Raw genomic sequence first — 26,955 nt, 5'->3', positions numbered from 1 at the left:
TGGTTACTACAGTACTGGCCTCAGGGCTTGAGTGTGGCAGCGGAGGTTTGTAGCTCTGTGCTCTGCTCTCCCCTGAGTTTTCACACCCACACACACATACACACACCCACACACACAGACAGACACACACACACACACACACTACATTTGGATTTTATTGCCGACACTGAACACTTTGTGGCCTCTAGTTTTCCTGCTGTTAACTGGTCCAATCAGCCAATAACATTACTGCATTGTGATGATGAAATCATCCACTGGTGTTACATGTTACCGCTGTCGGCCTACTGGGTGTATCCCATTGTCGGAGTTCATCTCTGGCCGTGGGTACGCTTGTCTTTCCAATGCCACTTTTAAGATAATTTGCGACAGATCAGAGCTCAGCCGTGTCCGACACTTCAATGCGACATACACCGGATAAAAAGGGAAAAAAACTCTTATTTCTGGCACTTAGCCTTCTTTTCCTTTGAGCTGCTAACTAAGCTCAGCTCATTCGGCGATAAATTCCTTCCACTGAAATTCTCTCGCGCTATTTTGTTATTTTTAAAAAGTGTTATTTTGAGGCAGCAATATCAGGAAATGCTGGTAACTTTACATGACACAAGGCAGCGGGCCTCAGGTGTGTTTTCCTCCTCTCTCCCCTTTGCTCTGGCTTTGGAGAGGCAGTCCTGTGTGTGGGGAAGATGAAGGAGACCTACGATTGGATCCCAATGCGAGTGAGATCCGATCTCGCCCAGGCCGTGTCAAATATAGCACAGAGAAGCTCATTTCAACACTTGCAGAGGGAGAGAGTCTTCATTCTCTGCTCGGTTACTCCACTCTATCTCTATCACTATCTCTACATAGTTTATCGAGGTATTTATGTTGTATATTTCTCCTTTTGAAATATGATATGGGCATTGTAAAGTCGCCCGGACAGTTAAGTTCTTACTCCTGTTAGGGGGTTGAACAGGGCGTAACATGACACACTATATAACTGCAGCGCTTCAGAGGTTTTTGTTTATTTAACCAAATGAACTTGATTAAGAGAGCCACTCATGAGTAGTTATGTAGTAATGACAGGTTTGATACCCACCTCATCCACACGTCACTGAGTAAGTCTGGGGTCAGATCAGTCTCAATAATTGCAAATACACATAGAGAGACTCACCAATGCAAACACGAAGATTCACAAATGTGTACAGAAAAATGTAACTTTCCCGCCATCCACCATGGAAGAAATAACCACTAGTTCTGCTTTATACTGGTTGTGGACGTCCCACACACGTCGGAACATCTAACGCCCTCCAAATATGTCACGAATTCCCCACCTTCCGAGCTAAATTCATCCTGCTTACACATTTAATTAACTCTCCTGTCATCAATGTCCTCCCTGATTGCCCCTCATTCCCTTCACCTGGTCCTCACGCCCTTCTCACCTGCAGCCCATCCCCTCATTAGTCCCTCACTATTTAGCTCCCTCACTTCCACTTGTCCTCTGCCAGATTGTCTTGTGTGTCACCGCCAAACTCTCCAGCGAATTCCTTGTACAAGTTCTGATCGGCCTGTTACGACCCTGTTTGCCTGTTAACCCGACTTGAGATTTTTGCCTGCCAGTTTTGGATTTGTTGCCTGGTTTGACTGACCACCCGGTTTTGACCCTGCCTGAAAGATTAAGTAAACAGTAGTGATGGTGAGATGAAGCCTCATGAGGCATCGAACCACTTCAGCCAATTGGTTCGAGAAAGGGTTCATTTCTCGAAGCTTCATGTGCTCACGAAACCACCTACTGGCCAAGTGTATAATCACAGGCAGCTGTATCTGAACCACATAATGCGATGCATTGAATTTTTGTGTCTGTTATGGCTGTTGGGAATGACTATGAATTACGAACATGTATGACCAAATCATTTCTGTACAGAAATTATCACACATGTGCATAATAAAATATTTTTTTAATGTATTCTGTGTGTATAAATGTTCCCAAAATGGTAGTATCATATGATATGGCAGGTTGTGTAATAATGTTATTATGTCACTTTTGGAAAATGGCATGAGCTTAAGCAGGCAGAGGACAGTGTGTGTGTGTGTGTGTGTGTGTGTGTGTGTGTGTGTGTGTGTGTGTGTGTAACTAGGAAGAGGGGACTGAATATGCTTGTGTAACTTGGACAGTGATGTACAGGACAAGGGACATTTTATTCAGAAATAGCAGTTTCTCAACAGTTCCATCTTATCACCTCTCCTTCTCTCCTCACTCTCCTAACTCTGCAAACTATCTCTAAACTCTCAACCAACAATCCACATTTTGAATGGAGCCTGAGGGGTTTATATTGCTGTCAAACCTCCCGGCAATATCTGAACCACTTCCCGAAGCAGTCACGTGGTACAGCCGGGCAGCGAGGCTTCGGACGTCATCATTTTTGGCTCCTCCCCTAAATGAAGCAAGCCTCGATACGCGCTTCGAGGAAACGCCCCCTCCATTACTCGACACACGCTTCGAAGCGTCGGCACATCTCGTAACAACACTAGTAAACAGCCTCCTCCTGCATTCTTGTGTTTGTCGTGCTTTTGGGTTCCAGTACCTGTAACCTTTACAAAATAAATACATATAAATCTACAAACAATGAAACAAATCCACATATAAATGCATAAATATATTTGTGATTTTTCTTTTACATTTGTATAAATCGTAAATGTATTTTCGTGTGCATTGGAAAGTATTTGTGAATCTTCTCGTTTGCATTTGTGAGTCTCTCCATGTGCATTTGCAATTATTGAGACTGATCTGACCCCATAAGTAAGACACTGAACTCAAAACAGTCCGAATGTATGTGCATTGGAAAATACTTACTTTTGAAAAGAAAAGAGCCAAAGGAATGCAATATAAATCGACTTTTACATCTGATTATGCTGTATGCTCAGGTAAAGATGATGTGTTTACTTGGCTGCTTTGAAATATCATTTTGTTAAGCTTTGAGAAAGGTTTGTTATGGAACTCAAACAAACCCATGCACCTCATTATTATCAGCTCCTACTTGTCACAACCATTATGTTACCAATACCACTGCTTTATGTGGACACTTTGATTGCTCTATCTTTAAAACCCCTTGCAAGCTCATGTACATTTACCTGGAATGCACCTTTAAATAAGCCTGAAATATATATAGATGATGAGAGTAATGTAGAGCTTCTCTCCTCTAGTGTAGGACAGAGGGTCTTGCTTTACTTGCATTGGGTTAATAACTGCACAGCAAGCCGGAATAAACGTATACATATCAGCTGTATGTGTCATGGTGTGTATCTCTGAGAGTGAGGGTCCAACATAAATTTAAAAGATAGTAAAACAATATTGATGTGACCTTATACTGTATTTAAAGTGTGCAGAGGAGTGGGAGAGATAGGAGTGACGGAAATAGGGGGACTTAGTGGAAGAGCAACCAAGCATCAGTTTTGAAAGTGACAGCTCCATTACTGCTATCATCCATTAATAACCAGCCAGGTCATTAGTGTGAGAAATGAACAGGCGCTCACAGAGACAAACAAACACAATACTAATCTCTGTTCTCCAACGGAGTGTCACCCGCCCTGACATGAATGAGCGGAATGGAAAGTGAGCGGAGAGGTCGGGGTGGAGAGAATCATTGGAAAGGAAATGGAGGAGAGGACAAAGGACAAGATTATACATCAGACAATAAGCTGAAAGGGATGGCAATGCAAAGTGACCCGGCAGATCTCACAACTAATGAGAGTGAGAGGAAAAGAAGAGGGAGGCAAAGAATAGTGAATGGGCTGAGGGCTTTTTTTCTTTAAGTTTGGACAGTGACAGCTCCATTATTTACATTATCTGTGAGGAGCCAGGAAAGTCATTAGTGCTGGAAATGAGTCGTGCTGCACAGAGACAAACAAACCGCTGATCTTGAGCCTCAAACAGACTGCCAATCAACTACCAGGTGTGTCTGTGATGAACGGCAATTAATCTGTGAGAGCGAAAAGTGCTCTGTGGTGTGTCCTACGTGTCTCCATGCAGCATCATTACCTGACTGGAGTTAGCAAATCATACTTCATGAAGAAGTGTCCTCCCTCTCCTCTCTCGCTGTTTTTATTTCACTTGTGTACCTTTTGCAGTATTTTCTCCGATTGGTTTTTCTTCCATTCCCCTTTTTGTGTCTGCCTGTCACTGCCTTTTCTATTATATCATTCTTTATACAGTATATATATATATATAGAATGGCTCTATTATCGACTCTGCTATGGCTTACACACTTCCCACGGGTCTTTGTCTCTGTGTCTCTGAAAAGAAGTCATCCGATGGTACTTGATGCTTTTGAAGAACAATAACAGATTTCCTGCTGATGTAAAAAAATAACAGTGCATCCAGTACACTTGTGTGTGTGTGTACATTCCAGTAGATGACAGTAGCGTGGTAACCGCTCGAATCTGAGTGCAGATGTTACTGACTTCATAAGATGAGATCAGACAATATGACATTTTATGGATCCCCAGGGGGAAATTGGATCTTTGTAATATCTAAAGTAATATAGTGTAGGGTTTAACCAAAAAGGTGGAGTATCGAGTAATACATACAATAATATGAAAGCAAAATGGAATACTAAAAAAATCATAGAGGAATGTTAACATTGTAGCAAGTGTTACCAACAATGTCAGCACATGCAGTCAACTGTACTAGTGGGACGTCATATTGCATTTGTTGTTTGGGCGTTCTGCTCGTTTTGTTTGCCCCTAAAATTACAATTTGTAAACTTGTGATCATTCTGTGAAAAGATAGTTTCACTAATATATTTTAATTGCAAGTGTGTCTAAACGACCCCAGATGAATGTGGTTCTCTCTGCAGAGGAATTAGAGCCTTGGAGATCTCAATGTGTCAGGGAGTGTTTGCTCTCCGGAAACCCAGAGCGCACATGCTCTTTGAATTCCTGACATTAACAGTTAAAATCAAAATGAAAAGTAATATATTACCTTAAATTGCTTTATGAGTGTGTCACTGATAACATGAGCATCCCCCCCCCCACACACACACACACACATACACACGTTGGCATACACATGCACAGTTTTCTTGTCGATCTGTTCGATTCTGCTTTGTGGTGCAGAGTCTGTATTGGATTTGTTTTGGGACCCAGCCTGCTGCTTTATTGTTTTGTCATCACACAAAACCATAGACATATATATATATACTTATATTTGTAGAAGATTGTGACCGATTAATCTTTCCAAGCAGGATGAGGACATTATTAGAAGGATGAATACAGTATCAGAATGTGGCAAGCTTCAGAATAATGACCAACCACATCAGCTCCTCTCAAACTCTCTAATTGCAGCAGACAGTTTCTAATGAGCCGGGAGGAGAGTTCAGGTCAGACTTTGATCAGAAAACCTTCTCCGGGAGTGTGACTACAATTAGAGTAACTTTTTGTTTAATTAAGTGATTAAGACACAGGATTTCATCCTCAGGATGCGTCCTGTGCTCTAAATGATTTCACATTTAATTACTGAATATGCATTCAAGAGTCCAACAGTCTGTTATGCAGAAACGCTCCTAAAGTTCCTATTTTGTTGGAGCCATGTGCAGTAAAATTAATTATCAGGGATCTGTGTGACCCGCGTGAACTCAAATCACAAACTGCAGATGGGAAAGCGCCTTAATGCTGTTTAATGGGGACAGTATTAAATCAGCTGACCGGAGAACAAAGTTGTGAATGACAATATTTGCAAAAATCCGCGAATAATTTTACAAAGTGAAGACATAAATTCCATTACAAATGGCATTTGATATACATTTACTGCTGTGTTTTAGGTGTGTATTTATGTACACTGAACTGGATGAAAAATGTAAATTAAAGTGAAAGCGTCAAAGCTTATATCACACACATTCAAAAGCTTTATTTTGAAGAGGTCTGTGTGTGCGGCGATGCCAATTAAAGCTGCACAAACTGCTCTTTGTGCTTGCGTTTGCAAAAATAGTTGGTGTCAGCGAGCTGGAACACAACAAAAATGCAATGCCAAAAAGAGAATACATTTAACTTTGATGCCTGATTTGCATAAACACAACCTCCAAATGCTCATGTGAAGCCACGATTTCACCAACAAGGCACAAACCTTTACACAGAATATTTACAGTAGTAGACAGGTGCTGAGCTCTTTGTCATCTAATTCAAGTCAGTTTATTTTGCATAGTCCAATATCACAAATTACAAATTTGTCTCAAAGGGCTTTACAATCCGTCCACATCTGTGTGTGTGTGTGTGTGTAGGTGTGTAGGTGTGTGTGTGTGTGTGTGTGTACCAGGTCCTTCGCTGTCAAATAAAATGGGTATTGATTCAATTGTACATTTTAAACTTAAAATGGATGGATGGAAAAGGGTAAACAATCCCTTGTGTGAGTAAAGGAACCTTGAAATTGCAGCATTGCAGCGTTCCCCCCGCTCAGCCCTAACAGCCATTGTTCCTGTTCTATTTCATTGGTGGCAGCATTTTTTTTTACTTTGCCTTGCTTGACCTCTGACCTCTAGCAACACTCGACGTGAGCCAACATTTTGATTTATTTTCTGTTTCTGTTTTTTGACAACACACAGCAGTGAAACCTCCAGTTTTCAACTTAACAGCCCAGTGCAGAAGAACAATCTTACAAATCTGATTTAAATGCAGGCAGACAAATTCAAAATAGAATAAATGGGTTTTCCATTACTTTACTTAATCTGCTTGTATCTTAGGTTGTTTTGTTTGTTTTGGCATGAGACGTCAGTTTGGCGGGTTTTATTTTTCATTCGCTTCTGTTTTTTACACTTGTGCTTTTTTACTGCACAGTAGTACTGGTAAACTAATTGGTATTGTCTCTAATTGTTTCCACTCCACTTGCTATGCGTCTGCCCTCTGACCGGTTAATGTGGGCCCCAGTGTCTAGGATGCGTTCAGGCACAGTATTGAGGGTTTGTTTTCGCAGCTCTCAGAGAACACAATGACTGATTATACCCCAAAACGGCAGAAAATAGACTCGAACTCGGCTTCTTTTCAAATCGTATCAAATTTTGTATGTACTTTTTTTATTCTCATGTGTCATACTTTACTGTACATTATGATTAGAGTGCTCTTTTATTATAAGAGTGAAGTAAATACATTTGTTTTACAGGTTGTGTTTTCATAGTATGACCTGAAAAGTGGATTAAAGAGTAAAGTGAGTAGTTTTAGTGGCAAGTTACTTCATGTTGCTTCATAAGTATGATAATGGACTTACTGTTGTGGTGTAGGAGGGCTCAAGTATGTATTTCAAAGAGACCTCCAAACAGGAAAAGCAGCTGTTGAGTGCATGATGTCATCAGCCTGCAGCCATATGGAGGTTAATGTGTTGTCATGCAGAGAGATAATACAGAGCTCGTTGACTTATCTAGACTTTTAACCGAGCACTTCAGAGATATTATGATCTCCCTTTCATCCCTACACAAATCTTTCTCACATACACACATGTTTATCTTTCAGCACTTGAAGAATTCAGCAGCTTCAATTCGCAAATCTAATTAGCTGCCACTTGTATGAAGTGAAGTGTCAGTTTTCACATTTTGTGGTTTTCCATTCCCTCACAAGATCTGATCCTGCATTTGTTCTGCTCGAATGTTTATGTTCCTGTGCTTCACATTACATATTTATTGGTCATATTACATATTTTTTACATACATTAAATTTCGTCTATGGGGAGAGCGGGGGTCGAACCGGAAACCGTGTGGTGTCAGGACCACCACTCTCCCCATGAGCCGCCCCAGTCGACAGTTCACGTTGACACCCAGGCTGCGATGTTCACTTATTACTGTGCTTGAAGTGAGACTTCGGCAGCCAGAGGGGCATTACAGGCCTCAAGATGATAAGAGCATGGATATGTAAACTGTAGGTTATGTAACATCACATCACGGCCCTCGACAGTCTGGCCCGGGACTCAGTCATGTTGTCAACGGTGATGAAAAGGTTTTGAAGATAAGATTCACACAGGAAAAAAGTAGTTCCGTTTCCAGGTGATGGGAAACTATACACTTTATACTATTTTTCCCACAGACATGTTCATCTGCTTACAGTTTATCTGCAACAATTTGAATCATGGATTACTTGTATGATAATAAATAATAATAATAAAGCGTCGTTTCAGCGTCTTACATTTAAAATACGTTCTGGTTTGCTCAGTCTATAACAGTGAACTGGATATCTTATCTCCCCTTCTTCTATCTGCTCTGAAACCTTTCAATCACAACATCCTGCTTACACAACATTCTTTCTCAATACTGAATGCATCTCTCTCCCTGATGCATTGACACACATCTTACAAAGATAGCAGCAAAGAATCTCAGAGGGACACAACATGTAGAACAGGCTACTTTGCCTCCGTCCTATTTATGTGTTTTGAAGACAAATGTAAAAAAATGTCTGCAGCTTTAAAATGGAGATAAATACCTTCATATCCAGTTCAATTACTTTTCCGCATTTTGATTAGCGTCCCTGTCAGCTTCATGATTATGATGCTGATTATGGTGATCATAACTGTTGTGATGATGGTGATGATGATTGTGTTTGTGATTACTCTGCTTACTGACTGTGGCTGTGTCATTGATGGAATCTCTCAACTGCAGTCGGGAGGAGCTTTAACTGGTCCACAACTGTTCCCTAAAGATAGATAATAGGTCTCTATGGGAGCCGAGATTTTTTTTTGGAAAACTAGATTTCAATTTAGTGGATGGGTAGATGTGGAGTCCACATTTAGTATACAGTATCATTAAATAATATTATAAAAGACAACAAAAGAAGAGCAGAGTATAGATATAATATAAATCTCTCAGATGTATGGGAGTGTGGGGGAACTAAAGTGGTGACAACATTATTATTATCATCAGGAAAAACGAATTAATGGTAATTGTAAATGAAATTTAATTTGCAAGATCAGCAGAATCATCCAGGCAATATATATATATGTATATATATATATACATATATATATATATATATACATATATATATAGTATCCCACACACTTCCAATCTCACCTCCTTCCTTTCCAGATCAGTTATTACAGATTGTTCTTTTCTTTTGTGCTCAGTTAATTACTGTAATTGATGTGTGAGTTCAAAGACCCACTCCCAACATGTGCATCTCCCCCTGTCAGTGCGGGAACAGGCTTTTCTTGTCTGATAGTATTATGAACATTCACATTGTTTTTGGTATAATTTCATAATGCTTGTAAATTGTGAGCACTAGAAAGTGAGGCTCCAAAATGTGATTGTAATGCAAACAACAACGTGTAAATCGTAAAGGTAAAACATAGAATAGCAATAACACAAGTAGAGAAAAGGCCGGTAGTTATGCAGCATTATTTATCGAAAGTATGCTGCCAAAAGAAAGTCTAAAATATTATACACTGTAAGTTTCTGGTCATCCCAGGACCAGGAAGGCTATAGCAGTGAATTGAATAAAGGTGGATTATATTGATGGTGAATTTTGAAAATTAAAATGTAATTTGTAAGAGGAAAGCCTCTTTCAAAAGTAGTATAGTCTTGCTTTAATTCTACACTATAGATTTACCATTATGATTATTTGTACATGCAGAAGCTCGGGTTCAGAAATGGAGAAAAGACAAAGACGTGTCACCTGACGCTGGATAGAGGGAGAAGGAGAGACCAACACAGAGAGAGTAATAATCAGAAAACAACTCTTTGGTGGAACATTTTCCTCTTATCTTCTGCACAACGCTTTGGGAATTGGGTGTGTTATTGCTTTAAGTGCCCTCCGGCAATGAAAGTGCTTAAACACATGCACACAAACCTGTTAAGACCTAAAACACAACAATGTGTGCTGGAAAAGAAGAGGGGGAGACACTCACAGCTATGAGGTCACAACAAAAACAAATGAATGCAGCAAAGATGTCATGATAAAGAGATGCGTTTAGGTTTTTTTGTCACCAGAAAGGAAAGGAAAGTAAATAATTAGTGAATGGAAGACAACTAGTGTCTAACGAATGACAAATGTGTTGTTCTTCATTTTCTCTTTATGAGAGAATAGCATTTCACTCTCAATTCATTTCAATTCTGTTTATTTTGTATATCCCAATATCACAAATCACTAATTTTCCTCAGAGGGCTTTACAAGATGTACAGTGTTACTCTCCACATGAACATGATCGAAAACAGACTATATCTTATCATGAATTCTCTTTAGATCTTATTTGATTCTGCAGATAAACACCTGACAGCTCCCTGTATTGATTGGCCAACCAGCTGTTGGCTTTCTGAGTGATTGATGTACTGTAGATCGTGTTTGTTATCCGCAGCACCTTTATGATCATTGCACTCCAAGAGCTTCAACCAAAACCAGTCTACATTTACTCCTCCGTCATCCTGACTGAATTACTGTCACCAGCATCCAGAGAGATGCTCAGTATCTATCAGTATCTACTCATTATCTGCTCAGTATCTATTCAGTCTTACATTACATGTCATTTAGCAGACGCTTTTATCCAATGCAACTTACAATAAGTGCATTCAACCTAGAGTACAAACTAAGAACAACAAGAATACAGAAAGTAACATTTCCTTAACATAGTCGAACAACAAAAGTACCATAATAAGAGCTATTTAAGTGCCACTGAAGTGCAAATATAGTCGGAAAAGGTGTGTTTTCAGTTTCTGGCGGAAGCTGTAGAGACTTTCTGCTGTCCTGATATCTCCTGAGTATCTACTCATTATCTTTGGCATCGGACGTATGTTTTCCGTCTGATTCTTACACAGTGAGAAAGAAGGATTTTATTAGAAGCATGAAGTCTGACTTGACTGATCTAAGTGGATGTACAAATGGTGAATAAGCCGCTGAACTCTGTTGCTGCACCGAGTTTAGACGCACAAGTGTTTCCACTGAGCAGCTGGAGAGACTCAAGTTGATGGTGCGTGTAAAAGCACCTCCTCTGAAGCACGACTGAAAGACAAGTCGCTCCACTGATATCGTGGTTCAGATCTGAGAGAGGAGAGAGCAATAAGAGCTTCTGCTTAGCCCAATAAGCTCATTGTCACTGTTTGAGAGCACGTGTGGAATTTGGGATAATTAATCCATCATTGATTTTCACATCGGAGCACATGGTTTGGCTGTTGAAGCCCAAACACACTGAAGGCGTTAAATCAGATTTACAATGCCAACACAGAACCAGGAGTATTTTAGGAATAGGTTGCTGTTCAGGAAACTTATCGTTTGCCTTGATCTAAACATGAGAGTTCTTGTTTAACACTACAAAGTGGATAAGATTGAATTACCGATATGTTATGGATGAAATGTAAACGTGTCACATGGTCCTCCAGATGGAAGATGTAGCACTCTGTTGGAGTACTCTGCACAGGGCTCCAGACTGCGACCAAATGGTCGCATTTTGCGCCTAAAATTAGACACAGTGCGAGTAAATTTTTCATCAACTCGCGCATGCGCGACCAGTAAATTAGCAGATTTCTTTTTTTTGTTATTAAATATTTTTGTTGTTTACAAACTTGTTCTACACTTCAGCCCACTATAGTTAGCGGTAATGCCTGAATGACTGGTTTGCTAACCGACATTAACTCCAGAAGAAGAAGAAAGGAGACGAAAACCGAAGAAGAAGGCTGGCCTGTGTGTGAGAGCGGGGGGGGGGGGCTAATGTGTGAAAAGAGGCGCACCGCAACGGAGACAATGCGACCGTAGTTGACTGCAGAGTTGAGGTCCACGAGGGGATCCTCACCACCGAGCGGCGTCCCCGTCCCCCGAGTTGAATCTCTGGGTCAACTCAGCCGACTCTCACATGTCTGCCCCTATAGACTGATGTTCACGGTAAACGCATTCGATCTGGAGCGCGCGAGGGTTTTGATAATGTTAGCGGAAGGATTTAAGTGACAACATCCGGTTTTGCAAAGTTAGCGGAAAGAACCACGTGAAACAACATCCGTTTATCAAAATAAGATGTCGACAAATCATACACTAACATATAAAAGTAAACAATGAACTGATGTTGTATCTTTATAGATAGTTTCTGAGATTTAGCTTAAATTATGCTAACATTAATTTTTTTACTGTACCAAGGAAGAGTTTATAAAAATTAGTCAGTCTTTTGTATGTTAAGAAAAGTCCTGTATATAGATTTCCCCAAGAGTTCCAGGAAATGAATAATGCAGATGTGTTCCATACATATCTGAAATCCCCTACAATAGCAATCAAACAATTTTAATGTATCAATTAGGAAATTTTTCAAAGTAAAAGTTCTAAATGTTTAAAGAAATCGGTAATTTCTTTAATGTTTGAGTTGCTTTATATATGTATTTCCTCATAGTCCTAGGCAATAATGCTACACAATAAATAGAATGCTTCAATCAACACCGTGATCGGTGATTGGTATTATCGGATCGGCAGATACTGATTTCAGTGATCGGTGATCGGCACCAAAAACCTGATCGGTGCATCTCTAGAAACCAACAAATGTTTTGATTGGCCACATCGAAGTGCAACATGCACATGCTCAAGGTATGTTTTCTCTTCAAATATGTTTAAACTCAATACAGTAACTTCTGAAGAGTTCTCTGTTGTGAATGTTTTGCAGTTCATGAAGGCAAACAGGCATAAGATTGTATATTGTCAAATTATTTATCAGTAATACAGTAAATGATGGGAAAACTTTGCAAGTCGATTTATAGTGTGTCAGGGTTTTTCCTGTAGAGAAAATTTGGCGCCTAAGCCGTTTTCCCGAGCGCCTATGACAAATCGAGCGCCTAAGGCAAAAAAGTCTGCGTTGAAAAACAAAAAACAACTGTGTTCATCAGGTTCATGTCAGCGAATATGTTCTCAATAGTATGTTTCAAGGAGGTGTGCTCACCTGTGTGCGCGTATCACGGCAGAGCGGCCAGCTGCTGATCACGCACTCAATAGCTCGACTGCATGAATAGAAGGTGCGCGCAAAAAAAATTTTGGGACCACCCAAGACCCATTTTGACCCAGGAAAAAGTGCGCCCCTAAATTTTCTGCTTGCGCCCCTAACATTTTAAGTTAGGAGCGACTGTGCTCCTAGTTAAAAAAGTTAGTCTGGAGTCTCTGCACTACAAAAACACTCACTGTTGTCCAGTGGCGTTCCAGAGTGAGGCGTCTTTGACCTTGTATACAACCTTTGAAACACAAAAAAGGCCATAACGTTATGAATAGAATGTACATTAAGTTGTGAGAGCTGATGTGACCTACCGCAGGCAACGCTTATCTCTTAACGAGTGAAAGCAACACTAGTTTTTATTGTTCATTCATAATTAATTTCTGAAATAAAATATCATTCTCTGGGGGAAAATCCTCAACTTGTGATTCCTTTCAGCTCTCTCCAAACAGATACTGCTGCTGAGAAGAAAACCAGCTCTGGTCGCTGTATCCTCATTTGACGCTCCAAAATCGAAAACAAGGTCGGAGTAGAGGTGTCAAAGTGGTTCCACTTTCAATGCACTCTGGCCTTTAAACAAGCAGATTTAGAAAGTGTAAAAGCAACTGCTCTATTCAGAATGTATCTCTGACATTACAATATTCTCGAATTCAAAAGTGCAGTCACAAAGAATTAAAACCACAAAATGCTGTTATGAATCAGTGCTGACACACAACGTTAGCTTTCTCTAAACTAAAGAAACCCTTCTTTTCTATGAAAGATACACAATGAAATAACCTCAAGATTACTTTTGGTTAATCTATAAATAGCCATGTCATCATCTGGAAGGAACCAATCATCACACCAGTCAGTCAGGCTTCACCTTGCACAATAACATGACCATGTGACACATCGTCATGTTATTGCGCAATGGTTGCAAATCTCATCTCACCTCTGATGGGTAAAATAAGACTTCTATCCACCAATGAAAGCAATGGGAGGGTGCTTCTCCCAGGAGGTCTCATTAAATTAGATGTTGTTTTTGTGAGCTCAGAATAAAGAGGAAAGACCTTTCTGTGTGCCACTTCAATCATGACTCAATTTGGAGAAAAGGTAAAAGGATGCCCTCTCCTACTACAATTACTACCCTGAGGTTACAGCATTGATGTTGTGAACCAAAAGAAAACGGTAAGGAATAAAGTAATTGCACTACATCATTGTATAACCCCCCTGCAGAGTGAAGACACATCCCCTAATCAGTGACGATATGAGCCCGTTGGAAGGGCCTATCCCCATGTGGGCGTGTTAGGGACCTGCATGGTTCTGTTAGAGAGAGAGAGAGAGAGAGAGTATAGGACTGGGTATTGTTTTTTGTTTGAAATACTGGCGCCAGTACGGCTTCTGAAATGTTGTTAGGATAATAAAATAATATGTATCCTAAAATTTTTGCTTTTAATCTGGAGCTGTCTCATTAAATAATAAATAAACCGTCCCTGTCCACTGCCCTGCTAATAGTTGTGAGGGGTTATTGTGTGGTGAAGTGGATGTTGTGGTTATGGAGTTCACTGGAACCAGATCAGACGGGATTAAGTGCTCAGACTGGAAAAGGCCGAGCATGATCTGGGGTCACGTGTCCCTCTGTGTCCTCTGTTTACACTGCAACGACCTTGACCTTTCGAGTACAATGCACCACTGTTAGTCCATAAAAAAGAAAATTACTCTTTACTTCTCTTTATCTAAATATGTTTTAATAAGTACATGATACAGCCTTAATGTTCATGAATTCATTGACAACTAGAATGGGCACTCGGTAGAGCGCATACCTTCGCATATCACAAGATTGGGCATTGAATTATGAAAATGTTGGCATTAGTTGCATGCCAATTGGACAAAAATGTATCGTGCTATGGTAAAAAAAAGAGTTTGACCTTTCCATGACCTTGACCTTTGACCCGATTGATCCCAAAATCTAATCAAATGGTCCCCGGATAATAACCAATCATCCCACCAAATTTCAGGCGATTCAAGAACATTTTGACCTGTTCATGACCTTTGACCTTGACCTTTGACCTGATCGATCCCAAAATCTAGTCAACTGGTCCCCGGATAATAAACAAACATCCCACCAAATTTCATGCGATTCGGTTCAATACTTTTTGAGTTCTGCGAAAGATTTTGACCTGTTCATGACCTTTGACCTTTGACCCGATCGATCCCAAAATCTAATCAACTGGTCCCCGGATAATAAACAATCATCCCACCAAATTTCATGCGATTCGGTTCAATACTTTTTGAGATTTGCGAATAACACGCATACAAATAAATAAATAAACTAGAATGGGCACTCGGTAGAGCGCATACCTTCGCATATCACAAGATTGGGCATTGAATTATGAACATTTTGGCATTAGTTGCATGCCAATTGGACAAAAATGTATCGTGCTATGGTAAAAAAAGAGTTTGACCTTTCCATGACCTTGACCTTTGACCCGATCGATCCCAAAATCTAATCAAATGGTCCCGGATAATAAACAATCATCCCACCAAATTTCATGCGATTCGGTTCAATACTTTTTGAGTTCTGCGAAAGATTTTGACCTGTTCATGACCTTTGACCCGATCGATCCCAAAATCTAATCAACTGGTCCCCGGATAATAAACAATCATCCCACCAAATTTCATGCGATTCGTTAAATACTTTTGAGTTCTGCGAAGATTTTGACCTGTTCATAACCTTTGGCCTTTGACCTTTGACCCGATCGATCCCAAAATCTAATCAACTGGTCCCCGGATAATAAACAATCATCCCACCAAATTTCATGCGATTCGGTTCAATACTTTTTGAGATTTGCGAATAACACGCATACAAATAAATAAATAAATAAATAAATACGGCGATCAAAACATAACCTTCCGGCATTTTCAATGCGAAGGTAATAAATACACGGCGATCAAAACATAACCTTCCGGCATTTTCAATGCGAAGGTAACAATGTTTGTTAATCCTAATTAAGGCCTCTTTGATGAACAATCCACATACCGTTTCCTTACTCTTCCAATGATGGCAATTATTTCAGAATTTGTCATTTGCTACAGTCAGGACCATAAATATTTGGACATTGACACAAGTTTCATCATTGTGGCTCTGTGCACCACCACAATGGATTTTGAATGAAACAATCAAGATGTGCTTTAAGAGCAGACTTTCAGCTTTAATGTGAGGGTCTTTACATCCACATCAGGTGAACGGTGTAGGAATGACAACACATTTAATATGTGGACCCCTCCTTTTAAAGAGAGTATAGGACTGGGTATTGTTTTTTGTTTGAAATACTGGCGCCAGTACGGCTTCTGAAATGTTGTTAGGATAATAAAATAATATGTATCCTAAAATTGTTGCTTTTAATCTGGAGCTGTCTCATTAAATTATAAATAAACCGTCGTCCCTGTCCACTGCCCTGCTAATAGTTGTGAGGGGTTATTGTGTGGTGAAGTGGATGTTGTGGTTATGGAGTTCACTGGAACCAGATCAGACGGGATTAAGTGCTCAGACTGGAAAAGGCCGAGCATGATCTGGGGTCACGTGTCCCTCTGTGTCCTCTGTTTACACTGCAACGACCTTGACCTTTCGAGTACAATGCACCACTGTTAGTCCATAAAAAAGAAAATTACTCTTTACTTCTCTTTATCTAAATATGTTTTAATAAGTACATGATACAGCCTTAATGTTCATGAATTCATTGACAACTAGAATGGGCACTCGGTAGAGCGCATACCTTCGCATATCACAAGATTGGGCATTGAATTATGAAAATGTTGGCATTAGTTGCATGCCAATTGGACAAAAATGTATCGTGCTATGGTAAAAAAAGAGTTTGACCTTTCCATGACCTTGACCTTTGACCCGATTGATCCCAAAATCTAATCAAATGGTCCCCGGATAATAACCAATCATCCCACCAAATTTCAGGCGATTCAAGAACATTTTGACCTGTTCATGACCTTTGACCTTGACCTTTGACCTGATCGATCCCAAAATCTAGTCAACTGGTCCCCGGATAATAAACAAACATCCCACCAAATTTCATGCGATTCGGTTCAATACTTTTTGAGTTCTGCGAAAGATTTTGACCTGTTCATGACCTTTGACCTTTGACCCGATCGATCCCAAAATCTAATCAACTGGTCCCCGGATAATAAACAATCATCCCACCAAATTTCATGCGATTCGGTTCAATACTTTTTGAGATTTGCGAATAACACGCATACAAATAAATAAATAAACTAGAATGGGCACTCGGTAGAGCGCATACCTTCGCATATCACAAGATTGGGCATTGAATTATGAACATTTTGGCATTAGTTGCATGCCAATTGGACAAAAATGTATCGTGCTATGGTAAAAAAAAGAGTTTGACCTTTCCATGACCTTGACCTTTGACCCGATCGATCCCAAAATCTAATCAAATGGTCCCCGGATAATAAACAATCATCCCACCAAATTTCATGCGATTCGGTTCAATACTTTTTGAGTTCTGCGAAAGATTTTGACCTGTTCATGACCTTTGACCCGATCGATCCCAAAATCTAATCAACTGGTCCCCGGATAATAAACAATCATCCCACCAAATTTCATGCGATTCGGTTCAATACTTTTTGAGTTCTGCGAAAGATTTTGACCTGTTCATAACCTTTGGCCTTTGACCTTTGACCCGATCGATCCCAAAATCTAATCAACTGGTCCCCGGATAATAAACAATCATCCCACCAAATTTCATGCGATTCGGTTCAATACTTTTTGAGATTTGCGAATAACACGCATACAAATAAATAAATAAATAAATAAATACACGGCGATCAAAACATAACCTTCCGGCATTTTCAATGCGAAGGTAATAAATACACGGCGATCAAAACATAACCTTCCGGCATTTTCAATGCGAAGGTAACAATGTTTGTTAATCCTAATTAAGGCCTCTTTGATGAACAATCCACATACCGTTTCCTTACTCTTCCAATGATGGCAATTATTTCAGAATTTGTCATTTGCTACAGTCAGGACCATAAATATTTGGACATTGACACAAGTTTCATCATTGTGGCTCTGTGCACCACCACAATGGATTTTGAATGAAACAATCAAGATGTGCTTTAAGAGCAGACTTTCAGCTTTAATGTGAGGGTCTTTACATCCACATCAGGTGAACGGTGTAGGAATGACAACACATTTAATATGTGGACCCTCCTTTTAAAGGGACCAAAAGTAATTGGACAAACTAACATAATCATCAATATAATTGTCAATTGTAATACTTGGTTGCAAATCCTTTGCAGTCACTGAGAGCCTGAAGTCTGGAACCCAGAGACATCACCATGACGCTGGGTTTCATCCCTGGTGACGCTCTGCAGGCCTCTACTGCCACTGTCTTCACTTCCTGATGCTTCCTGGGGCATTCGTGGATGTAAAGACCCTCAAATTAAAGCTGAAAGTCTGCTCTTAAAGCACGTCTTGATTGTTTCATTAAAAATCCATTGTGGTGGTGTACAGAGCCACAATGATGAAAATTGGGTCAATGTCCAAATTTTTATGGACCTGACTGTATAATCCAAATAAACTTTTAAATTGTATAGAAAAAATATAAAACTTAAGTTTCTCCTACTTTAACTAACTAAACCAGACATGATGGAATGGGGCCTTGAACAATGTCTGTATTATTCATCCTGAAGGATGAAGAGGATCTGGGGCATTGTTTGTGTCGGCTTTAGTTCTGAAGGTGTGTGCTTGTTTAGAGAAAGACGTCTCTCAGCTGTAGAGAACCTGAAGCTGCACTTCTCTGCTGCAAAGTCTTAACTCAGACACCATGTTTGCGTCATCTTCCTCCCATCTGCTCTTCTTATTTCCTCCTCGTCTGGTTTGGATGCTGCGTTCACCTTTCCAATCTTTTCTCCACCTCTTTTTCCTACATCAGCACCTCTTCTCTCTTTGTTTCACTGACTCTGTTCCTGACTAAGCATTTTAGGCCGTGTGAAATTAGCTCCTGCCTGGTGTGTGTGGGTGTTTGTGTGTGTGTGTGTGGGGGGGGGGGGGCTGTGTGTGTGTCAGTGGCTATAGTCTTGGTAATCTTTACAACTAAATGTGATCAGACGCTTGTTGCTGTTTGACTGTTGTGTGTTTATAAGACTGTTGTGTGTTTATAAGACTGAAGTTAAAATCTTCCTCCGCAGTGCTTTGTTTTACTTCCTTTGTCTGTACATTGTATATATAATCGTATGTTTTTAGGTTAGTTTTACGACATCTACCTCTCGGGACTACAGATGAAAAAATATCCTCTTGGCTAACTCTGGCACATTTACAGAAATGATTTTATATTAATGTGCACTGTCCCTTATTAAATAAACCAAAAGCCAAAAACTATATATATTTACATATTATTGGGAGGGAGGGCGCTGTTGTTTTGGCCCTCTGCAGTGTTGTTTCATTGTATTTGATGCTCCCTAATAATAATTAGGGATCATAAATATTGAAATGTAAGAAAGTTTACAGTATTCAGACAAATCAAAGTATTGTTAGTGTTTTTTCCCAGCAGTTTGATTGTGTCTGAAATGAAATATACATGATGATTCATCGTACGCATAAAATAGAAGTGCAAGTATAATTTGAAACCCGAGAAGATTTTGGTAAGTTGAATGCGCTATCAATATAAAACATTTGATCTTAACACATTTCTTACAGATCAAATCATAAGGATCTAAAGGGTATGTTTCTAGGGGGTTGTTAATTTAAAAGTAACAACAACAACCACAAGTAAGTGTCAATGCTTGAGCAGAAACATATGGTCTTCTTTGCCATTACCATATCAATAAGATGGTAAACATGGCCATTAAAAGATGTGAACAAACCTGCCAGTGCTCAAATGATTAGTTGTCTTATAAAAAAGATGAAATACTAAATTTTAGGACAAAAATGAATAACCTGTGATGTTCCAGGTTCTCCATTGCAGTTTGCCACGTTCCCATGTTTTGCATTATAGAAAATGTAATATCTTTGGTTTAAATTTTTTTCATATATCACAACTCCCTTTGAGCTCTGGGAAATTCTGAATAAAATATGATTAATTGAGAAAATCCTCTACAGATTTATCTATAAAGAGAAAAAAAACCTCTGAGCAGCAATTTTTGATTCAACATGAATATTACAATGTTTTTTCTTTTCTTTTGTTGATCTGTAATAACGTTCATGAAGAAAACTATAAGCTCAAACAATATATCGCTGCCTTTGTAAAAGAACCAGAGAAGCGGAAGATGTACTCACACAGTTTAGATTATAAATAAATCTTTTAATGTAGAAATAATTCCAGTGACCTCCAGAAAAAGCAACATGAAATAGATAAGAGCAGTTTTTCCACAACAAAGGGACAAATGTTCACATACAGAAAACATGAAAAGTTGAGTGTGTGCGTCGGTCTGGGGGCTGCTTTGAATATTTTTTCTGCATTAATTTGTTTTACATTTAGTTTGACAAAGCCTTAGAGGCAGGTGTGTATCAGTACATACACACTTATACACTCAGACACACACACACTCTAAGAAGAGAGCTTCTTTCCACAGACTTCCTTTCAACTTTCTATACTGTCAACATACAGGCAAACAATGAGAAAGAAAGAAAGGGTCAGAAGAATGAAAATAAACAGGGGAGGAGTTTGTGGCGAAAGGGAAGTGTGGATGGCAGGACAGCTCTGAGGGTGGAGGAAACTTACCAACGTACTGAGGGGAACAGAGGAGGACGGTTCAACAGAGCAGACCAATGCACCTGCAGTAACGACAGGACATTTATCTCCCCGTCCTCCTGAGCTCTTTCCTTGCTTCCCCAGTGGAGCCGACAGATAAGAGAGGCTGCGTGTGATTGTCTTAACACTTGGCCCGTCGCCACGGCCGCACTATCACCGTGGGATACCGTCAGGGGCGGAGGGATTCTGTCAGATAAGATGGTATTAAAAAAGATAGGCTAGTTTTGTGCAGGAAGTTAGCAGACCGAATGTAGCAACGAGAACAACAACTGCCCACAATACTCAGCTGTAAGCCGCCATCATACTGCCTTTCACTCTGTTTTTGCATCATTTTCTTCACATTTAATACAATGTCACAGTGAGACTCAATGGATCCGTTTAGGGTACTAAGTCTCTTGCAGAAGGACACAGAGAGAGAAAATCATAGGGAATATATTAAGTCTGAATACATTCTTATCTCTAATCTTTTGTGCCTTACTCATCTGCGTTTCTATTTAGCTCTCTTCTGGAGCCGTCTCGCAGCTCATCAATGCAAATATATGGATTCAATTACAGCCAATGTATCTTTTTTATCTGCCTAGATTCCATTAAATGCAACAAATTGAAGACATAGCCACCAGCTAGCCAGCAGAAAGAGAAAATGATATGCTCGCCCACATTTTCTTTCTCTGTAAGCTTCACCCTTTCTTTACAAATCTCCCTTTCGCTTTCACAGAGATTATTCAGCTGTTGGTGTTCTATCAGCAGAAGTAGGTCAGTTATTAACATTTAAAAAATGTTCATTCTAAAGATCTATTTCCTGCTCAGCAGTGACAATGTTGTGAGCTAGAGGAGAGGGAGCGGCAGTGAGAAGGGAACTGAAAGGTTCAGAGTATTTTTTTCTAGGAACAGGGGGAACCGACAGCTACGGCACCGAGGAGCGGTTCTGGAAGCCGCGGCAATGCGCTGTGCGAGCGCTCCGACTGTTAGCAGCCAGCAGAGTCAATTCATCATCATCTAGCGTATCGCTTCACAGTCGCTGGTGGAGCTCACCTCACAGATCGAGGACACACATTCACATTCCACTAGTCCGACAGACCTGCAGCAGACAAAGAGGCGAGGAGAAACCTTTCCTCGACCAATCGCATCGTCAGAGGCAGAACACCATGTCACGCTAATCTAGTGATTGCTGTCTTATCTATTATTTCTTACACGGTGTCCACCAGCCTCACTCCCCCACAGCCCTAGATCTAGGTCGACCTCGACACGCATGCCAGCTGTTGATGGGTGTAGAAACGCTGGTCTGACGGACAGAAGTGACTCGGGGAAACGTCTGCAAAGTGTTTTTAGACATTCTGTTTCTGCCTCGTCAGTTTCCCTCAGCATCTGCCTTCATGTCATTCGCTTCTGTTTCATTTCATCTGCTTAACTCGGCTTAAGTGCGGCTGAGATTTTCTTTTTGTCCTTTATGTTTGACACCTGCTGACTTAACTTTTTGGACAGTCATTCAGTCATTTAGTAACTCAACCTTCAAGCTTTCGTGCTTGATTATTGTTCACGTCATTTATCATGCCAAAGTTTTGTGGCTTTTCTAGGTTTCATATAATTGTTAATCACACCGAAATGCTATTTTAAATGATTTTTTATTAAAAGAAGAAATAATAAATGATGAAAATAGTTATTTCTTGCACAAAATGTGGCATGAAAAAGAAAACATTTACCCTCATGATATGACATGATGCACGGCACAAGTCAGGGATGAATAGGGAGGGGTAAAGGCACCAGTGTACTAATTGTGTCTGCGTTCAGTAATTACTTTCCAAAAGCCAACAGTCAACATTCACACTCACTTCGTGCCGCGGGTCGCCAGGTGTTTGGGGATGAGATTATAAGCAGAGCTCAAATCTTCTCTCTCAAGCTCCCTCGCTTATGTGTACAAACTATATAAAGTACTCACTCTAGATAATAGGGATTTGGTTGTCAAATAGTCTTCAAGAAATTTGATTTTCAATTCACCTTTTTGCCGCTTAGAGGATCTTTTCTTTTCCTGGAAAATGGAAATCATCCTCATTCATTTGATTCTTTGCTTCATACAGTATCACATGACATACCAATATAACTGGAAGCCTTGATAACCAGTAATTTAGTCCAAAGTGACACCAACTCTGGGTCTCTACACATATTATTTATGTCGTTTGTGCCCAATCTGTGTTGCTCACTCAGTTTCTTCTGCTTCAAACGTTCTCTTCTCTCACCAGGGAATGTGCAAAGATTAATGTTTCCCAAAGCTCCATTATCAGCCTCTTCTTTAGTCTTTCCCTTTTTCTTGATTTCTTCAAACTTTAGTTCTCATCCTGGTTCTCTCTCTCGACTCACAACAATGTTTTGCTGAACTAACTCTGTCGCTCCTTTTTAACACCGACTCCTCTTCACTTCCATTCATTTTCATGTTCAATATCCTGAAATTGAGAGGAAATATGACAGAAAGGAAAGGAAGTGAATTTGGAGAGGTTGGAAAGAAGAAATAAATCCGAAGTGCGTGAAGATTGCAAGATATTCTGAATAACAAGCTGCTTGGTGAAGGTCTTTCCCTCATTAAAGTGAAGAGAGAGGACCGAGTGAAAAGGAAGCATATTTTTGAGGCACATTGTTCAGATTCTGGATCAGTTGAGGGATGTTTTTAGCAGTGTGAAAACGAGGAGTAGAGGAGAAGATAATTGATGAATGAGTGAGGCGATAAAAATAGAAAGCTAAGGAGAGAAGGGGGGAAGTAAGTCGTTTGTCTCAGTTTAGAGAAGCCGGATTGGCTGTGAATACAAATGTTGTCCTTGGTTCACCAGATCCTTACGTAATTAATGGTGATAAGACTCAATAAGACTTATAATATTTTAGCTTGTGTGTGTGTCTTCCCAGCATTATATGTAATATTCAGTGTTACCATTCTGTTCATGTCAATGAGATGCTGCCTGTCAATCTGGATGCTGAAGACACAAATACTGGATAGACTCAGGAGGCGCTGCCCTGGAGGAAAGCCAGTTACCATCCTTCCTGACAGACTGGTGACAAAACTGTCAGACCTGGGATTATCACACTCTACCTGCCGTTGGATTAAGGACTTCCTGTCTGACCGCCCCCAGAGGGTGAGGATAGGTCCCCACACCTCCACGGCCCTCAGCCTCAGCACCGGGTCCCCCCAGGGCTGCGTGCTGAGCCCCCTACTTTACTCCCTCTACACTAATGACTTCACCGCCGCCCACCCCAGCAACTCCATCATAAAGTTTGCTGACGACACCACTGTGGTGGGCTGCATCTCCGGGGGTGACGAGATCCGCATCATGACGAGGTGGAGCAGCTGTCTGTGTTGTGCAAAGCGAACAACCTGCAGCTGAACAAGCTCAAAACCCAGGAGATGATCATCGATTACAGAAGGAAGAAAACTGTCATCCAGCCCTGTACATTGACGGGGATTGTGTGGAGAGAGTCTCGGTCTTCAGATTCCTGGGCGTTCACCTGGCTGAGGACCTGTCCTGGAGAACCAACACCACGGCGATCGTCAAGAAGGCACAGCAGAGACTCTACTTCCTGAGAATACTCAGGAATTACCACCTCAGACAGGATCTGCTTGTGTCCTTCTACCGCTGCTCCGTGGAGAGCGTCCTCACCTATTGCATCTGCGTGTGGTTCCTCAGCTGCACAGCCGCAGAGAGGAACGCGCTTCAGAGGGTCGTCAACTCGGCCCAGAAGATCATCGGGTGCCCCCTCCCCTCCCTGCAAGAACTGTACAGCTCTCGCTGCCTTAAGAAGGCAGTCAAGATCCTCAAGGATCCATCTCACCCGGGCAACGAACACTTTGTACGGCTGCGCTCAGGCAGGCGCTTCAAGACTATGCATACCCGGACCAACAGACTCAAGTTCAGCTTCTTTCCGAGGGCCATAAGCGCACTAAACGCTGCTAAGTTTCTAGAGAGTCAAATGCCGCATCCCCGTTCAATATGAGGAATCGTGCAATAAAAATAAAAAAACTTAGGTTTACACTATGTATAGTTCATATGATTCATTCTGGTTTTTATATTGTCTTGTTTATATTGTCTTGTTGTTTTTATATTGTCCTATTAGCACCTTGGGATTGCATCTAAATTTCGTTGTTCCTTTGCACAATGACAAATAAAGATCATTCATTCATTCATTCATTCATTCATTCATTCATTCATTCCTCCCTCTGCTAACTGTCCTCCTCACCCCTTCTCCTCCCCCACTCCGTCTTTGTTTCCTTGGCACCTTCCCACCTCTTCCTTAGTCGTCAATCTCTCTTTTGTTCCTGGACATCACTTCTCTGCCCTTCTTCTTTTCTCGCTCTCACAATACTTTACTTCTTTTCTCGTCCCCTTTGCTTTAAAGGACGTCTTCTCTATCTTGTTCAGTCCATTTCCCTGTCTGCTTCACAGCTCAGTTACGGATACATTTTAAGAGATTTGACTTTCCAGAGTAAGAATCGGCTGTCTGTTGTAGTCTGTTCCTGTTTGCTGGCTGACCCAAAGCACACAGTGATGGATGTGCAGAGAATAGACTGGATAATTAAAGTGTAGGACCGGATCAGCAGCTCCTGAGGCCAGCTGAGCTTCCTGAGCTGCAACAGGAAGTACATCCTCTGCTGGGCCTTTTTCCTGATAGCGTCTATGTTGGAAGTCCTTTGAGGTCCTGGGAGATGGTGGATCCCAGAGTCCAGAAGGCTTCCGTAGCAGACACAGTGTTATCTTTTCACCGATGTTGTATTCGAATGAAATCCATCGAAACATGTTACATTACATGTTTCAGTACAGATAACAAGTAATGCCAGCTTAAGGGTTGAATAGACTCCCATCTGTCGGAGGGCATGTTGAGCGCTCTCCCCCCTCACTGTTGGTGTGAATGTGTTCAGTTTGACTGACGCAGTAATATCGGCCCAGACGCATTCGTTTATAGTATACTCACATCATTCACTTAAGGATAACAATCATGACCTCACCTTGCGGGGCTGCTTACAAGGTTAATAGCATGTAACGTAGCAAACTACTGATTCAACATATTTGTCCATATAAAACACGCTATATGAAAAGCTATGAATATGTCACGTCCATAAAGAACAGATTATCATGTTATATCGGGCCGTCCTGCATTCTGAGAATTTGGGTGAGGTCAACGAAGTAAGGTTGTTATAGAGTTTGGTGATTAATTCTATGAAGAGGAGCGTATTTCTTTTCCTTCTAAAGAGGACAACGTTTCTACTGAGAACAGACTCAGCAGATGTACTATTTCTTCCCTCTGGTTTTGTGCTTTGCCTTCCTGAATGGGAGTGTCTTTTTCACTTCAGTATTGTTGTTGAAGCAAAACTGCCTCTTCTGGTCCCACTCAGTATTCCTCACTTCAGCAGAGGCCAAACAGTAAAGTCAACTGATGCTCTGTTCTGCCATCTGCTCACGGAGCTCACGGAGCTCACGTATCAGCTTCACGTGATGCTGATCAGATCCCAGACCAGTGCTTAGCTATCAGTAGAATGTAGCCCATAAGGAGGAGAGCAGAGAATTGGTGCAGAGGAAGGAACTCGAGGTGGACAAGGAGAGGGAAATGAATTAGAGACTATGGGGGAAAGATGTGAGAGGGAATTTGGCAAAGTCCCACAAACATGAATAAAATGCATTACGTATGCACTACATTTTTAAGGCTGTTTAGTTTCCACCGAGAGGCCAGATTTGCATCCACATCCCGATTATGACATCTTCAGTCAGCACTACAGGCATGGCTTTGCCTATTTTTATCTAAATGCAAGTAATTGTGTAAAACTCCCACACACACACACACACACATTCAGTGGCGGCTCGAGCATTTTGGCTGAGAGAAGCTCATTGCGTGATGCCATTCAACTCCAGTTCCCCTGTGTATCAAGTCTGCTCCTTCTTTAACTTTTACTGTCAAGAACTTCCTCAGGGATTTGCTATCAGATGAGATCTCAGGCCCATCACGTTGAACTGGGGAAGGGAAACAGATGAACCAACCTGCTGGAGACCAAGGAGACAGAATGATGACCGTGAAGAGGTCATCGCAGACGTGAAACGGTCCTCAGAGTAAAATAAAAACACTGGTTATTTCTGCAAACGGCCTTAACAACCCACCGTTGAACAACATTGACGTTTTGCTGCAGTGCAAATAATGGGTAGATTTACTTGCTAGTATCTTTGTTTTGAGTCATATAATGGTCATATTTAGGTTATAGTTTTTTGCAGTGAACATAGAGGAATCCTGTTATCAATCTAACATTCATTGTGAAAGTATCCATCT

General features: G+C 40.7%; 1 protein-coding gene and 1 long non-coding RNA gene across 4 annotated transcripts in view; both read left to right on the top strand.

Moving 5' to 3' along the window:
* Positions 1-26,955, top strand: part of spock1 (SPARC (osteonectin), cwcv and kazal like domains proteoglycan 1) — a 116,914-nt gene that overhangs the window by 17,594 nt on the left and 72,365 nt on the right. The window lies entirely within an intron of this gene.
* On the top strand, positions 12,776-13,311 carry LOC130209722 (uncharacterized). The gene is made up of 2 exons (XR_008834680.1): positions 12,776-12,923; positions 12,973-13,311. It is a non-coding gene; the product is annotated as an uncharacterized LOC130209722 (long non-coding RNA).

The sequence above is a fragment of the Pseudoliparis swirei genome, chromosome 19 (assembly GCF_029220125.1).
Source record: "Pseudoliparis swirei isolate HS2019 ecotype Mariana Trench chromosome 19, NWPU_hadal_v1, whole genome shotgun sequence".
In the NCBI taxonomy this organism is placed as follows: Eukaryota; Metazoa; Chordata; class Actinopteri; order Perciformes; family Liparidae; genus Pseudoliparis; species Pseudoliparis swirei.
Note: the sequence above shows the minus strand (reverse complement) of the source record. Positions and strands in the feature narration are given on the sequence as shown.